Below are 16,125 nucleotides of genomic sequence, written 5' to 3' on the forward strand. Positions count from 1 at the left end.
CTGCCCTAGTACCAATAGCGTAGGTATTGATGAATGATTAGGGCCCAGGGCCACAGTCTTGTTTACAGGGCAGGAGGCCTCCAGAAATAGCAGACCCAGTTTGTAGGTTGGCTGATCAGTCTGTTGACTTGTACTTGCTCCAAGTACCCCACCCGACTACCATGTGGCAGTGGTTGACTACTACAACTTGTTCTAGCTCGGTTTTGACTTGCTCTACTGCCCCAACTTGTTGCTATAGCAGGCCAACTGTCTGCAATGCCTTGACCAGCTGCCACTACCTGCAGATCTGGGTGTAGGACTTGTCCAACGGTCTGGAATGCCCTGACCAGTCTATTGCTATTTGCAGACCTGTCTGTAGGGCTTGCCTTCATGCAGGCTTTGCCGCTAGGCATGGGCCTTGTACCTGTGGGCCCTTCTGCCCACCATCTAGGGCTTGTGCTGCCCTTAACAGCAGCTTGTTCTTATCGTTCATGCTGCCCGTTTGGCAACTCTGCACTCCATCTCAGATCTTCTCCCATTGATAGTCTCTCTCTTTCTCTCTATCCACATGGCATCTCTCTTTCCCAATGATTGCTGACTGGTGCACCTACTCCACTTCACCGAGATCCCAACGGACACCACATCTTGCATATTGTTTAGCTGCTTCAGTGAAGTACGGTTGACAGCCATGATCCACAGATCAGGGCAGAGCGAGATATCTCCTCCATGTCCTCATATGAGGGCTCTCAAAGGGGAGGTGACCATAGCAATCCCAACGCCTCTCACGATCCATTGTGGGCCAACATGCACACGTTGATGCTATTAGCTCCCACTGAGAAGCACTCAGGAACAAGTTGGAGACATTCTTTGAACCTACGACTCTCTAGGTTCGGTTTTGTGCAAATGCAGGTATCACCAAAGGTCTGTGGTACCACTATTTTTTATCATGAACATGCTAGCATTCTTGAGCAATCTTGGTCATTCCGTCTATCGAACTGTCTGATCCTACCAAGCACCATGCTTTAAAGGGGTGTTTTAATCCAACTTAACTTTAGCAACATCTGCCACAAAGTGCTCCACTTGAACAATGAAATCCCTATGGTTGATCCACATAGATCTCCCAAAGGTCAAGTGCCTTTTCAAAAATCCTAGACGATAACCTCTCGATGAGGTCACAATTGAGTAGCCCTGCATTAACAATGTATCCTTTAGATTTGTACTATCCTTGTCTTCACCATAATGGCTTTAACAAGCTCACCATGTTCTATTTTCAGTAACTTCCTCCGAACCTCCTATCCTTGTCAAAAGGCATGCTCCTCAAAGCAATGATCACTACCTTTGACAAAAGTCATATAATAGATATTGATGTCTTTTGCACCGCGATTGCCCCTCTTGCTTATCGAGAAGGCTTTCACCCTCTACTTCCTCAATACCTAAGAAACACAAAGCAAAGACTTTTCCCAAAGCATGCTATTGAAATGTGAATGCATGCACAAAGCGTATAGATCCTAATGAATACACTTGTTTGCATGCTTGCTTTAAAAATGAGCTAGTCACCTCTTGGAGGCGCCCAAAGTATCCATTTGTAACCTTGTATTGCCATCTTCAATGTCCTTGTATCCTTTTGTATTTGATCCTTGAGGTCTCCTCGAAGACACCTCCCTCATGCAAGTTTGTTCTTAAAACAAATTGAGGAAACGTTGATGTCCTTCACCTTCATGAAGGTCTTTGGTCCCTTTGACTCGTGAGACCATCTCTTAATTTCAGAGATACGAATAGGTATGCTTGGATCTACATACCCAATCTCAGCAACACTTGGAGTTGTCACTAAGAAAAGTGCTCCCGTTTTGTGACAAGTTTTAGTTTGGCTTTGACCCTTGATTGGGCTGCTGCTTTTCTGGTTAGCCTTCTTTTTGCAGTCCTTCCCAAAATGACATAGTAGAAGCATTTCTTCTTTCTCTTGCTTTCACTTAATGAAGGTTCCTCATCATTCTCTTTGTCATTCCTCTTGTTGTTGGGCTTGCCATTGCCAGGCTTGCCCTTTCTTGTGGCCTCACTCTTGTCTTGTGCAACAAATGCTTTGTTGTTGGATCCATGATACTTCTTCTCTGGAGCTACTTTCTACAGAAGTAGGGCACTAGCTCCTCCAAAGTAATCGGTGCCAAACGTTGCCTTGCAATCATGGTTGTTACAAACCCTTTATAACTCCTAGGGAGCATGCCAAGCAAAAGCTTGGCTATTCGAGCTAACTCGGTCTGTTGACCAATCATTGATAGTGGATCCCTCAACACCTTCATTTAAATGATGTGATCCTACACTGTGTCCCCCCCGTCTGCATATTGTTGAGTTTTGTATCTAGGTTGAGGATTTTGGCTTCATTGTTGATCTCATAAATATCCTTTAGGGTAACACCGTGTCCACTAGTTGAATGTGAGGGAGGACCAAGTCCGCAGTCATGCCAATGATTATGGCCGTGACCTCTGCATCTCGCAGGACCCAATTTGTGATTGCATCAGGCATTGCTACTGTCGCCACTATCCCAACATCATTTTTTATATTGTGAGGCCTTAGCTCCACTCCCATCATAATCTCTCAAATCATTTGAACCACCACGTGGCTCCGAATCTTCGTCTACCAGAGAAGGTAGTTTATTTCATCGAGCTTATCCAATTTCCCAAGGCTTGGGATGGGTAGTCTACTAGCCATGACGAGGATGTGAAGGGCTTAGGAGAAGTACACTTGTTTGAATCTTGATCACCCTCCTTCTTGCAGGGGTACTCAATTTTTTAGACGTAGGAGATGATTTCTACCACTTTGGACTAAGATCTCCTTCCAAAGGTTCTTACCTTTGATCTCCCAATACTTGCGAGTCTTCCTTGCATGTTAGAAGAGTTTTGATTGAAATCGTTTGGAGAGGAAAAAAAAGAAATGGTTTGCTTTTGGATCTTTCACATTGTACGTAGCCAAGCTTTTCTAAGAAAGCGCGTAACATTTGGAGGTGGTGGGTTCCAACAACTTATCATCCTTGACTGGCAGATGGAGTGTCTTTGCCACCTCTGCTTTGTTGATTGTGATTCATTCCCTTGTGACTTTGAAGGTCGCAATGACTACCTCCCATTTATCTATGGCCATTGGTTTGGTAGACCCTGAAGGCAGTTCCTGAAACTTGTGAAGGCCTGTTCAGTGGAGCCAGGTAATGGTTGCTAGTGGTGAACTTTACTTTGGTCCTCTGCCCTTCTTGATCTTCGCTTGACAACCATAGAAAAGAACATGATTTAAAAAGTCCCACTCAAAGCATTGGATACTCGCGGGTGGATAATCAAATCGATCTAGGGAAGTTGATAACCCTATGGTGTCAAGGGTCAAAGCAAGAGTGCAGCACAGCTCCACTTGTAATAACTTCACCTTAAAAGTGGAATTGATGGACCTAATAGGACATGAATAGCCAAATCACTCTTCAGAATGAACATAATAGGACAGGAATATCCAAATCACTCTTTAGAATGAACATAGTCGTGAAATCATGATCTAGAGAGACGAAGACTAAAAGTAGACAGAGAAGGGCTAACACCCTACGCTTTGGGAAGTGTCATACACTTTGTGTTGTGACCTCTATTTTTGTGTAGAAAGTTTGTCACACATTGTGTTGTGACCTACACTTTGTGTATATACCTTGTCATACACTTTGTGTTGTGACCTACATTTTGTGTAGAGACCTCGTCATGCATTTTGTGTTGTGACCTACATTTGTGTAGAGGCCTTATCATACACGTTGTGTAGTGACATACATTTTGTGAAAAGACCAAAACTCAAGAACATATAAATATCACTTAATGGAAATTGGATTCCTCTTTGCGGTTGAATGTTCAATTCACTTTTGTGTTAATGTGCTTGATCTCTGTATGTCTATGCTCCCTTAACACTATTAACATGTGAGAGCATGTTCTAACCTTGCAATTTCCCATCCTACCCCCCTCTCTTTCTTCTCCCCCTTCTCTCCCTTCTTACATTTACTCTTTCCCTCAATTTCAAACCTCATTCTACTTTCACAATCCTTCTCTCACACTCATGATCTATCCTTGCAACCCTTAAAATGCCTACCTGTGCCTTGATCCATGAAGGAGACGAGCTCTCCATTTCATAACCCTAGCCCCTTTTGCATCTTGCAACCTTTTATAAAACGTATAACTCCCTGTTACCCTTAAAACTCTCTACGGAGCTGGAAGCCTCCATCAATTGTATTTAACAACTATTCTTCTTATGCTTAAGTCTACATCTCCAACTAGAATACAACTCAAGGCCCTATGCTACAGAAGTGAACATGTATGCTACAACGAGCAAAACATAGTTGTAGGTGACAAAAGCCTTAGAATTGAATGCCATCCATTTTATTGTATATCTTACTTGTAGTATGGGTTTGCATTTGCATCAGATGAATGTTAGATCTAATTTCTTGAAGGGTGACTTTCAAGAAGGGTTTTGCAAGAAGCAACCATAGGGATCCATGAAGAAAGGGTCTAAACATTTGGTATGCCATTTAAAAAGGTACCATAAATTCTCAAGCACCTCCAAGGGATTTGTATGCAAGATTGGCACCTATTTGAAGTGGAAATGATTCATGAGGAGGGATCATGGAGTGTACATGAAGAGGAATACATATGCTCTCGCACTATAGATTAGGTGTTGAGTTTGAGAAAAATGGCAATTATATATTGCTTAGCTCGACATGGTTTATTAATTTCTTATGTTGAAGCATTTAGGATGGATGTCATTCCTATCAAGACTCTCATGGACCAAACATAATATGGAAAAAATAGAGAGTGCTCCATTCTCAAATTGTATCTTGCATTGACAAGCAATTTGTAAGCTCACCTACTTGGTGGCATGCACATGACCTAATATGCTCTTGGATTTTCCTCTAGTTAAAGAAAAATTCATGTTGTCCTCATTGGAATGGTAAATCAAACCTTTGTATAGGTTGTCATATCTATAGGATATCCGAGAGAGAACCATAGATCCTAAGGCTCTTTAATGCAAATCGGGGCCAAGATGTCATGAGCCAAGGATTGTGGATAATTAGGAACCAACCTCTTTATTTGGAAGCTAGTCTCCATTTTTCTCCCCAAATGTCCTACTGACAAGCCCACCTGAATAAAACCTTTCCAAAACCAAAACATGATCAATATTTTTCTATTCTTACAATTCATGCAAAGAGTTTATTAAAGCCACCATGCTTGGTCAGCCCTTAAGGACTTTGTAGCTTTCTCGAAATTTTTTGCATTACAAGAGGTCAAGACCTTGTAGAATATTTTAAAAAGTGTAAGAAAAGGATAGGGTACGCTCTAAATCATGATAAAGGCCGAGGTGCATCCTACATTGGTGGATTATCAAATTACTCTTCTTATATGTTCAATGTAGAAGCCAATCCTAAGTATAACTGGGTTGCAAAATTCACAAGTAAGGGTAATGTATGTACATGCAACTGCAAGTGGTATTGAAAGAACAATGTGGGTAAATTTGTCCTCCATCGGCATAGTTACTCTTTTTATGTGTCTAGTACAAAATTCAACCCTAAGGGTAATTGGGTTGCTTTGAACTTGTAGCTTGGTACTTTACAAGTAAAAGTTCTATCTATGTATACATTTTTAAATGCTATTGAAAGAAGAACAATGTAGGCATATTGGCATTAGGACACGCAAGCTATAAGATTAGATTTGCAAGTTGGCCTTGGCACATATATCACATATTGGATTCAATGTGGTCAAGAGTAAGACTTCTCATTGGGATCACATAGGTACTATTATTCATGGAGGCCTGTTGGAATCAATTAAGAATGTTGGACATAGGTCAAGATGCCAGATTTATGTGGTCCAACAAATAGATTGGAGATGCATAGAGAGAGGCTTGTCTTGAAAAAGCCTACTTGTCCAAGCCTCTTTTTGGTGGTTATAATTAGGTTAGCTGAAAGGTGTATAGATTATGTATAATCTTGGATCATCCAGTTGTAGGCTTTGACTCGAATTTTGGGATAGTTCAAAAACCACAATTCATGTGGAAAGATGACCCTTTCTTCTTTCAAATCTAATCAATAAAACATAAATGATGAGAATTTGGCATAATGCTCGGGATAGGGACTATCATGTCTTCATTAGTTGGGTGTTGGTGGCACTGAGGGACACTAAAAAAATATTGTAACCTTGATGAGAGTCATAACATAAGAAACTCAAGCTTAACTAATATGCCAATTGAGGCAATGTAGTTGAGTAGTCCTAGATGGAACAACTATGGGAATTCTATCCACTATGCTTCTATGGTGGTTGGAGATGCCTTTTGGCAAGTCAGCCATTTGAATACTAGAATATGCTCATTGTTAGAAACTTTAGTATGGTGGTGAAAACCAAGCATGATAGAGGGAGATAGCTTGGTACAATCATCAAGAGAGTTGAGCTCCCTCGTCGGGATTCTAAGAGCTAATGAGCTAGTAGGCATTGGCCAACATTTGTGTTTACCTAGCTTAACCAAGTTGGTTTGCCCATAGGGAAGCTAGACTTGATATAGGATGTCTCTCCAAGCAAATTTTTAATAAAAGTTCTTAGACTCAATGTAACCATTTAGCTCCTACTGCATTCTTCCTTCAAATCTAGAAATAATAAAGAGGATGGTGCAAATAATTTGGTGCAACCTTGCTAGTTCAATTTTCCAAAAGTGGGAGCTAGCTATGAAATGCACTCAACTATACCTTGAAGAGGTAAAAAATGCTGTTTGAGTTGGAAAAAATGATTTAGTAAGGTGGGAAAGAGGATGGAGGATTTAGAAAATCAGCTAATCAAGAGTGACCCTTGGTGCATAGGAGGAAAACAAGAGAAATATAACTTATTCTCTCCATGTAGATTAAGTTTGCACTAGAAAATGATAGGCATGCAAGACTAATAGGTCTACAAAAGAATGCTTCAGATTGATTTAAAGGAAGAATGCATACGAAGAATGTTGTTTTTTATTGAAATCAGATGGAAGTAGAGATAGATGGAAGTTATTTTCTAGTAAAATCAAATGGAAGTAGAGATAAAGACCATGGAGAGAACATGAAGTATATTTCTTGTCATTTTGTAGAGTTAGCAGGTCAAAAGAGGGTCTTGTCTCAATGAGTCTTGAATGCTAGAAAGGAGTCATTGTTAAGATGCTTGTGAGATAGTGCTTTCTACCTTTGAGGAATTAGAATTGGATAAGTCTTTACACTTGAAGATGTATAGGAAGCATTTGATGGTATGTTGAAAGCGACATCAAAATCCATACCTGCAAAAGGTAACATGGTCAATTGAAGAATTGGAGGCCTCCAACAATACTAAATTAGAGCTATAAAATATTTGGTAGGGACTAACGTTGAGATTGACGGATCAAATGCAATTCAAGATCTAAGAGGAATAAAAGGGTTTTATTAGAGAATGGATGCAGTCATCAATAGTGGAAAGGGATTGAGTATGCTAGTTTTTAAGAAATTTGTTTCCTTAAGATGGACTTTTGATAAAATGATACGGTGGTTTGGAGCTTCATCATGCAATCTTTAGATAAAAATCTTTGGATGACATGGGTTTTGGGAGAAATTTCAAGGTTTTATCTTAGGACTATACTTTATTTGAGAAGATTAATCAAGCGATGTAGACCAATCTCCACTCTTCTCTTTCTCATTGTAGTAGATGGCTTGGGATGCTTGATGCATGCAAAATTGATAGAGGACATAGCTGGGAAAAGTTACAAATGGCATTCTAAAGTTTGCTAAGAGGTTCTTATAATTGCTAAGGAAGGACTGCACACTTATAAGGGTATGGGAGAGAGAGAAAGAAAGAAAGATGTATTAATGTTTGTCTGCAAGAGGCCTCACCGGCCTTTGAGCTAAATGCAAAACCAAAAGGTAACTCATACAAGCCACTAAGGGCTGAAGCAAAGGGCTCACTAAGGCCCTTGCTAAAAGCTAAAGTGCTAAGCTAGTGAACAAATAGTAGAGTAGCAAAGCAAAATATCAGAAGAGTATCATGTGCTCAGAGCTAGTGCTCCTAGTACATGCCTAGGTTCCATATATCCAGGTAGCCTAGTCGCTCTGTGATGAGATGTGAGGAGATCTCGTATTTGTGTCTGTCGAGCTATCTCTCAATGTGGTGGAGGGCGTGGTCTCATTGATCTCTATATCTGATGGACTACGTCAAGGGTGATGCCTCGTCTTTGACGGTCACCTCTAAGGAGGGTTGAAATAGACCAAATGTGTGCTCTGGTCCCTCTCCATGTCGGCATAAATCATGTCACTCTTTGGTTTGTTACATCAATATATCTCTCTGTCGTTGCATCTCAATCAGATAGAGCCCAAGACAAACTTGATCGAGAATATGGATCAGTCGTATAAGTGGACCAAAGCCATGCCCCTCCTCAAAGAGGTAGTGATATTGCCCTCGGCTCTCATAGTAGACTAGGCAGACACATAGAAAGTGCTCCTCTATCTCGATCTCCTCCATCCAGCATAGTGTGCATATCCTCCTCTCTCTGGGTATGCTTGCAGCTCTCCCTGCCTTAATCCTCAGCTGATGTGATGAGACTCGCAACTGAGCGATCGCAATACTGAATGCATGTGAGACTCTCCTATCCTTGAGGTACTGAGGTCTGATGATGAGACCATACTCTGAGACCCTCAACAAGTGGTCATGATAGAACTGGATCTTGGTGGGGAACTCCTCAACCCCCCAAGCCCTAGAAGTATGAAGCCGACCGTATGATATGGTTGATATAATTTCGTGGGATCATCTCGGGTGGTACATCCATGCTATACTAAAAGGGGGGAAGTCCATCTGAATGCTGTGACTACCAAACCATGTGGATACCCATGCGTATCATGCAGTATCAACATCGCTATGTGCTAGTCACCTGAAAGACTCCAATGCTAGCCTCGGTAATCTCCACTGGGGTAAGGCTCAGAATCTTGGGAGAAAAGTCACTGTCTGAAAGATGGCATCAACCTAGAGAGGGGTCATGGCAAACTCTACATGTATAATCTGGTGGGGGAATGAGTGCTTTGCTCTGAATCTCATCCATGATCCCATAATCAGCTGTAGCCTCTCAAATCTCTTCCAATTTGTCTCGCTGACATATCACTCCCCCGCTGCATACATGGCAGTCAGTCTCACTAGCATGTCAAAAAGCCAACCCTTTGTCAGAGGGTCCTCAAAATGTGCCTAGAAGCACTCACTCTCTAGTTGGCCAGAACACCTCGTCCTTGTGTGAGTTGTGCCATACCTGCATGGGTCATCATGAAACCTGGTCCAGTGAACACTACCCCCATCAGAGTTATTTTTGGGTGTTGACACTACCATGTAAGGTGTCATTGCACTTTCAAGAGCTTTTATATAACTTCGTGTCATCATTATCCAGTGTTTGGAGTTGTTTACTATTTATTGCATATAAACCTTTAAGTGTACCTTCAAGTACGTTGGTAACTCTTCTTTGTTCTTCTACTAGAAGCGAAGCTTTCCTCTCAACATTTTGTTGCTATTGATGCTGAATTTCTTGATCTTCTGGTTGTTATTGCAGGTTTGGAGCTGATAGGGTCTGAGACCTTTGTTGGGTGGCCTCAATGACTAGGTGGAACCCTCGTGGCTTGTTTATGCACCAAGAAGGGGCGTGGGAGGAGCGAGTTGCATCCAGCAGCAGTTGCTACCATGGCATTGTCTAGGAGGTTATGACAGGGCACAGGTCTTGTGTAGAGGGGTGGTGCATACAGACGAGCAATAGGGAGAGGCGCATATGGACGAGCAACAAGGATGATTAAGGGTCACGAGTGGGAGCAACAGTCACAGGTTGGAGTAGCACAGAGGGGTGGTGGTGGATGGAGAGCCGATGGGAGGTGACAGATGGGGGTGGTGGATGGAGGGGTGAAGGACGGAGAGGGGGGGTGATGGATGACGGGTAGAGAGCAAACAATGGATGAGGGTACAGGGGGGACGGAGAGGAGGGGGTGATGGACGAGGGAGAAGTGACAGATGAATAGGGGTAGAGAGAGAGAGAGAGAGAGAGAGAGAGAGAGAGAGAGAGAGAGAGAGAGAGAGAGGTTGAGAAGGATAGAGAGGAGAGGAAAACAAGAGGACGAGATTTGAGCAACTGTATCATATGGTTGGACCTTGTCAAGTTCCACACATCTAGGGCTTACAGGGGAGAGGATTTCCCCACCAAGATCCAGTTCTACCAGGACCACTTGCTAAGGGTCTCGGACCATGGTCTCATCATCAGACCATAGTACCTCGAGGATAGGAGAGTCTCAGATGCATTGAGGATTGCCATCGGTCAATTGCAAGTCTCATCACATAAGTTGACAATCGAGGTAGGGAGGGCTAGAGGCATACCCAGAGAGTAGAGGATTTACTCACTATGCCAGATGGAGGACATCGAGATAGAGGAGCAATTTCTATGTATATGCCCAGTCTACTATGAGATCCAAGGGTGATATCACTGCCTCTTTTAGGAAGGACATGGCTTTGCTCCACTACACGGATGATCCATTTTCCTGATCGAGTTTGTGTTTGGCTCTATCTGATTAAGACGTGATGACAAAGAGATATACTAATGCGTCAAGCTAAAGAGCAGAAAGACATGTGCTCAAAAAGACATATACTAATGACATATGCTCAGAAAGGCAAAGCAATTCAGATTGAAACCACCAATTATGCTCTTATGTCTACCATCATGGCCACACAAGAGCCACTGTACTTTGAAGATGAAGTTGACAAGCCAAAATGGCAAAGTACTATGAATGAAGAAATGGAAGCTTTGTATAAAGGCAACACTTGGAAATTATGCAGCCTTCCACCAGGAAAGAAGGCTATAGCAAACAAATGGGTTTACAAAGTGAGGTATAATCTAGATGGAAGTATTGAAAGATACAAAGCCAAACTTGTTGCAAGAGGTTTTGCATAGCAATATGGTCAAGACTATGATGAGACTTGTGCTCTAGTAGCAAAGATGGATTCCATACAGTTCTTGATATCACTAGCGACACTCAGAAGATGGGAATGTGTATTAGCTAGATGTCAAAAATTCTTTTCTCAATGGTTACCTAGATGAGGGAGTCTACATGCAACAACCAGCAGGTTATGTTGAATCAGGAAAAGAGCATCACGTTTGCCATCTCAAGAAAATTCTTTATAGCTCAAAGTAAGCATCCAGAAGTTGGCATAGCAAAATTGACAAGTATTTTGGTAATCTAGGATATATGAAATCCAAATGTAGATCAAACTCTCTACTACAAAGTTTAAGGGGAAGACATTACTATTGCACTTTTGTACGTAGATGATCTGATTGTTATAGAAAGCAATGATAGCTTCATCCAGCAAGCTAAAACGAGACTTATTTGCAGAGTTTGACATGAAAGTTCTTGGACTTATGTAGTGTTTTCATTCACTTCATCTAATTATGATGGTAAAAATCATACTAGTAAGGGCCATGGAAGCAAGAAATGTGGAATGGAGCAACTTGGGCCTACGTTTTATGGGGCTTACTTACTAGCCTTAATAGGAGTCATTACTAGCATTAATAGTCATTGGGCCACTAGAAGGGGTAGACTAGAGTCATTGTGGGAAACCTCAGCATGAGATCGTGCACCAAATTCATAGCTTAGCAAAATGTCATAAGAAAGATGTGAAGAATACAAAAAGTAGGCCCGGGTTATACACTGCTAGTTCTAGGGTTCTTTCTGGTTTGGATTTTCACCATCATCATTACATCAACAAGTGAATGAACACATGTATAAATAAAACACAAATCATAATAATAGAGTCCAAATTTAGCTTTTAAAGATTTGACCAAATGTCTTTATAGATTTTTTTAATAAAAACAATAGTATGCTCTAAGATAAGGAAATTGATAGAATGTTGATATTTGTGGATCTCCCAAAGTGCCAAATCTCCTAGTTTGTGGACCTACTCTATCTCATTGGAGGAGGACCTCCACGGGGACCTCTTTGAGGTGTTCCTAGACGTGGACATGTTGGTGGCTACCATCTTCTTCTTAGCATTGAGGTGGTCATCGCTAGCATGTAGTTCACACTTGCTCATGGGGACCTTGTCTCCTCATCTCCTCTACCTCTTATTGATGGGGTTCCTTATTCAACAGATGTTGCTTCCTCCTCTTCTCCTCTTCACATTTTTTCACCTTGATCCTCTTCTTGTTGGGTCCTATCTTTGTTTTGGTAAGGAATATTCTTCCTACTACGTCCTCCTAGAGAATATTGGTTTTCCTACTCTACAAGAGCAATTTGTTTTTAGGAAGCATTTTTGGATGAGTATGATAACCCCACTAAGTAGGTGTTTGAGTATGAGTGGGAAAGCAATGCTTTTGACTTATTGATGAAAGATAAAGCCACCAGACAACAAGAAGCTTTTGAAGCCCCGAATGTGGCAAGATGTCAAATCAACTAGTGAATATCCCTCATCCTACAATCGTGAATCTTCCTACTTACTTCTCTCAGTAACTACGACTACTTTATTAGTTTCCTTGCTCTCCATAAATCGAGGCTACCACTATGTACAATCATAGTTTGATGGTATGTAGACCTTTCATTAAGAAACGAGTGAATCCTCCATCCAATATGGACTGCTACCAGACACATTTTTAGGATATGGCCGAGTAGTGGTTGGTGGTGGATAGTGTGGGAATGGATCAAAGCATGGTGCCACTATCCTAAGCATGCACCAATTGACATCAATACCATTCACCCGTGGCCACAAAAACCACTAACACCACCTGATCTTTGCCCCGAGAACTTGAGCCTCAAGGGAAAGTAGTGCTCATTGATGCTTCTAAAGCTCTACATAGATCCTCTGCAATGACAAAGCCCGACACCCGCATGAAGGAGAATCAATTTTGGGCCTCACAAATGATGCTCCACTAGGGGACCATCAACATTCAAATAAGGTATTGAGTGGGTCTGTAGAGAGCTATGAGGACATGGCACAAACAAAGCCAAGGTGAATGTTAATAGGATGTTAACCCCTAGTTAACTCGATGATTCAAGTCGAGACCACACAGACAAGTGTGAATAGGATTTGGCCATCACCAATGACCATGAAGTGTGATCCCAAATTACTAGGAAAGGGGAGCATTAGTGAATCAAATCCAATCAATGGTTTAGCATATTGGAAGTTATGAATTACAAAGGTAGCATAACTCAACCATCTAAGTCCGAGTCTAAGGTCTTAGATCACATAAGTCAAAATATGGAGAAGGGGAGGAGGAGGAGGAGGAGCAGGAGGATGCATGTGGCAGGAGGGAGGAGGAGGAGGAGGCATGTGGCAAGAGGGAGAAGCAAGAGGAGGCATGTGGAAAGAGTGATGGGTATAGGAGGATGTTGACAATCTTTTTCACTCCTCGGTTTGATTAATAAAACTCACATGAGTGCTCGGTTGTAAAGGAAGATCCCCTCTCTTGTAACCTTGGGGTTGTTTTGCCAAGCTTTTCCATGTCACTCGAGATGCAAAAGTAGATGTCAATAAAAAGACACTAAGAATCGGGTTTTGTGCCATGTGGATGAAACCATATGGATAAGGGTAATTGAGCACTCAACCAAAAATACAAGTAACACTCACAAATGCAAGAAGTAAAACCTCAATAATGCAAACACACTTGTATTAGTTGATAAGATTTGTTGAACTAAAAATGGTGGCCGTAGCCACAGAACAAGCACTCTGACACCTCTCATTCTTGCTTGCCTCGACTTGAGGCACAAGGCTCTATGAGAGAGAACAACTCAAATTGATCCTTCTAGCCTATGCACACCAAAAGAATACTACAACTAGCACAAGAAAAAGCCTGTTACAATCTACTAGCAATCCATGTATACTTTCTATCTACTTATGGCACCATTCCCTACACTTTCTATCTAAACTTTCTATAGTCTCTCTACACTTTCTATCTACTTATGGCACCAATTCCCTATATACTAGCAATCCATATATACTATAGTCTCTCTACACTTTCTATCTACTTATGGCACCATTCGAAGACATCTCTAACAAGTACCATTACAACTTATTTTATTAGAAATGAAGTAATATACAATTAGGAACTTGTGTGTCTTGGTCCTCTCTTTTTCATCACCCGTATCTTATGTGCCTTGTGTTGTCTTGTACCCTTTAACCTACCACCTTTTTTTCTTAGAACATAGAGGATCGGCTTATCTATGTGGTTAAACATAGAGGCCTCTTATCTTTGTATCATACATCCTACTCTTATTGTCGCAATCAAGTCCAAGACATTAGGGAGAAATGGGGTCACAAAATGGCCTCCAATTGATTGGGGGAGGATTAATCGACTATGCAAGAGGCATGTGGAGGCCTAACCCCCCTACTTAGGTGGGTTAAGCCCACAATTGAACCCACCCCTATCACATTGGAAATCATCATGGAGGGGGTCACTCCTTCCAAATTTCAAATTTCAATTCTTGGATTAAAGTTCTCCCTCCCTCCCTCTCTCATTTCACCATTCTCCTCCTTTTGCCTTCCACATGCCTCTACCTGCTTGTCCTTGTCCTCCTCCTTCTCCCTCCTACAACTTCTCCTCCTACCTCTTGCAATCGTCTCTCCTTCCACATGCATCCTCCTCCTCCTCTCACCTACCACATGCCTCTACCTCCCTCCTGTCACACACCTCCTCCTCCTCCTCTCTCCTTCCCATCCTTCAATCTCTGTCTCTCTACACTTTTTATCTACTCATAGTGCCATTGGGAGGCATCTCAAACAAGTAGCATTACAAGTAGATCTGATATGCAAGGATGCAAATTTTGTGGGGATGTAGAGTAAGTGAGTGGCACAAGCTTCTTTTACAAGAAAAGAAGCATATTGACCTTTGGACAGAAGGTAGCTTGTATCTTATAGACCCTTCCACACAGAATACCCCTCCATTTCATTCAATGAGTGAGTTTATTCACTTTGTTGGTGATGATAATGATGGTTTTCTTGGTTACTATGATCGATCGGTCCATGCTCAGATGATGACAGTGATTGTGCAAGCAAGTGAATTATAGAGAACCCAAGCAGAACAACTTGTAGTATTGGGGTATAGTACAACTACCACAATGTAACAGTCCATAGACCATCTTTGACAAGAGAACATGGATCTCCATGACAAAGCAATTGTGTTGCCTTGGAGTGGATGGATTGCAAGAGTCACTCTCAAACTTAGAGTCATGCAAACATGTTTATAAAGATCTATACGTTCCCAAGTTCAAGTGTCCTTAGAGAAGGAACTAGAGAGGATGACAAAATGAGTGTGGAAAATTGAGGAAACACCTTTTGTTGAGAAAACATCTCAACATCATGTGTTCAATATTGTGCATAGCACTAACACATAGAGTGCTATAAAGGAAAGGGCTAGATGCCCTTGTTAGATATCAATGCTCCACTCTCGTGTAACTACGCGGGAACTAGCTAACTCTACTTGTAAGCCCCCCATATGAGGAGAAGGCATTTGAGTAGCTCAATTACCCGGTAGGTCCTGGTTTGGACACCAGATGGGGGCCATGTGTGGCCTGATGGCTGGACGGCTTAAGATAGAGTTGGTACACTGCCAACTAGGCTACATGCAAGTGTGGGAAGGCATCCCATGACTGATCGCACTGAGGGTAGATGGAGCATTTCTTGAGGCAGCCCACTCTCGGGTTGCGGGGCCCGTTTGGAGCCCTAGATGATCCCGAATGGCTGTGGGCCGAATGGAAACCGTAGGTTGGTTGCTCTATTCTGTGCCACGGTTCTATTGTGTGGTCGGTGGCCTATTTTGTCGGTCAGTTTGGGCGAACTGGGTCGGTCTCCCAATTGAGTCTAACTGACTATGATTGGTGGCTATATAAGAGCAAGCCTGTGAAGCCCATCATCATCACTGGCTACAGCAACCCTGATTCCTTAGCATCCAACCTCTGTCCTCTACTGTTTCTAGCACGCCATCGAAGCTTCTCTCACAGGAGCACACGGTTAGGAGGCAGCACCATCTATTGTATCAGTTTTACACTAATCAAATTTTTTATTCTCCATACTATCTGCTTTTCTCTCTTGCACACGAGATCCTATTATCTGTTAAGCACAAACATTGTATTGTTTTCTTATAGCCCCAACCCTAGTC

Source organism: Dipteris shenzhenensis, chromosome 3 (genome assembly GCF_047967505.1).
Source record: "Dipteris shenzhenensis isolate YYH24624 ecotype China chromosome 3, Dip_SZ_1.0, whole genome shotgun sequence".
Classification (NCBI taxonomy): domain Eukaryota; kingdom Viridiplantae; phylum Streptophyta; class Polypodiopsida; order Gleicheniales; family Dipteridaceae; genus Dipteris; species Dipteris shenzhenensis.